Here is a 2,425-nt window from a genome sequence, read left to right as displayed (position 1 = left end):
AAAAAAAAAAAAGAAGAGGATAAAGAAACTTGATATCATTGGGATCTGGTGGACGGTAACAGTTTGGTGAAATGTCAGGAACCACAGCCACTGAAATGGATAAAGGAACTTATATACATGTACTTGACAGTGGTCTTTTTACACTGGGAGCTCCACATAAAGACGCTGATGAAGGTCTTAGATCTCCAGAGTCGTTTACAGCTGTCAAACTGTCTGATTCCAGAATTGCCCTGAAATCTGGCTATGGGAAATACCTAGGTATAAATTCAGATGGACTTGTTGCTGGGCATTCAGATGCAATTGGGCCAAGAAAGCAATGGGAGCCAGTTTTTCAAGATGGGAAATGGCTTTACTGGCCTCAAATAGCTGCTCTATTAGATGCAATGAATCAGGTGATAAAGAAGCAAAAAGTAAAACAGCAGGAGAAGAAAAAATGATAAAGATTATGTCCTATGCTGAAAGAGAAACCAAGAAGAAAAAAGATGACATTCCAGAAGAAGACAAAGGAAATATTAAACAATGTGAAATCAAGTATGTAAAGAAATTTCAGGCCGCAAACATAAAATAAGTAAGGAAGATAACAAAATTCTTTAAAAGGTAGCGTTTTCATGAGACGTTTCTGGACAAGAGAACGAAATTGAAAGCTGAAAGATACTGCAATGACCAAGGCTTTTGTTTCTATCTTATTGGTTTTTTCTTAATAAAATAATTCAGTGGAAGTTCATTTACAGAGTCCTTGGCCTGGCATGGAATAATTATTCAGTTACTAGCTAAAAAAGTTTAATTAAGATTCTGTGAGAATGTTCTTTTTAGTTTAACTGCAGTTTCTCACATAGAAATGAAACTAGAATACACACTTAAAAGTATTACAGATTGTTCCCTTTCTGGATTTCCATTCACAAAGTATGAGGGTACTACTCAATTAAACTGATGCTTCCTGTGTGTGTGTGGGGGGGGGGGGAACAACTGCTTTAAAGTGCTAAAAAGCATAGAAGTCACTAAGAGGATTAAAGTGTGCTTAATTCAAACCACAGTATTTCAATCACTTCATATGCATGTGAAAACTGGAAAATAAATAAGACAGACCAGGGAAGAATTGATGCATTTGAATTATGATGTTGAAGAATTTTAATTATACCATTTACTGCCAGAAGAATGAACAAATCTGTCTTAGAAGAAATACAGTTGGGCATAGTATCAGTTCCTTAGGCAGAACCACATGTTTGATAAAGTGGAGGGTCATTGGAAAAGAGGAAGACCATCAACAAGATAGACTGACACAGGGGCTGTAGCTCTGGGCTGGAAAAGAACAATGATTGTGATCATGGCGCTTTTTCTGTTGTACAAAAAGGGTCACTATGGGTCAGAACCAACTCAGTGCACCTACCAACAACACCAAATATCAAAGATTGAATAGAATGCACATTTTAATTTAAGAATATTAAGAAACAATATTTGGGTTATCTTTCTTTACTCTAGAGTTTTGACTTCTTGGTTACATACATCTTGAGACAACATCTAATGGACATCTGTATGACACCAAGCCATAACTCACACAACACTCAAAACTCCACTGCAATGGCCACACACAACTCAGACACCCTCCTCACAGCTGTGGGGTTTATTAGGGAAGTTAACAGGTTATGATACAGGATCCAAAAATGCTCAGGGCATCATTGTCCCAGTCAGTTGCTGATAAATGTCTACAGGGCACACCACTCCATCACAAACCTCAGTCTGAAGGCACTTGATTCTAGCTCCATGGTCAGCAAACCTAGCACCTTCACATAGAGCCTGCTGGCACCCCAGCCTACAAACAACCTTCTTGCCCAACGTCACTCAGTCTTACTTGCTGTGTGGGCTGGGAAGCTCTGGTTCTTGGTTCTGCTGCTGCGGTTTCCATACCACCCCTCCAGCTTTCTGTTCCTGGGTTGAGCAGATTCAGTTCGTAGTGATCTTGACTTCCAAAGGACATGCTCCACTCCTGTCTCTTTTTCCTTGATAGTGAAATTACCATCGTCCTGCTTTTGAGATGACTCATTTTATACCTATGCTAGCATTTCAAGTTTTTACAGTTACAATGAACTGTTTATATCCACAGCTGAATTATTTATCACTTCAGTATATTCTCCAACCATCTCTGAACTCAGATCCATCAAGAAAAGAGTAGTTTGGTGGGAGTTAAACAGACCAAGACAAGAAAATATATATTAAATGGTTATTTACACTACATCATCCTTACTGTTGTTAATCAAGCATAAAGAAAAAAAAAAATCCAGTGTACATAACTCAAATTCACATGAGATGAATTCATGTCAAAGATTCAACAGAATGATTCATGAGGCTTTGACTGTCAAGCAAACTGATGTTCATGTTGGCTGCTCAACACATTCTCTTCTTAGTAGAAAAATCTATTCAGAAGATC

General features: G+C 38.1%; 1 pseudogene; it reads left to right on the top strand.

Annotated features, from left to right (window-relative positions):
* LOC102815509 overlaps positions 1-709 on the top strand; it is a 146,318-nt pseudogene extending 145,609 nt beyond the window's left edge.
* The last annotated feature ends 1,716 nt before the right edge of the window (positions 710-2,425 follow it).

The sequence above is a fragment of the Chrysochloris asiatica genome, unplaced genomic scaffold, assembly GCF_000296735.1.
Source record: "Chrysochloris asiatica unplaced genomic scaffold, ChrAsi1.0 scaffold00192, whole genome shotgun sequence".
NCBI lineage: Eukaryota > Metazoa > Chordata > Mammalia > Afrosoricida > Chrysochloridae > Chrysochloris > Chrysochloris asiatica.
The sequence above is the reverse complement of the archived record's forward strand: the minus strand, read 5'-3'. Positions and strand labels throughout refer to the sequence as shown.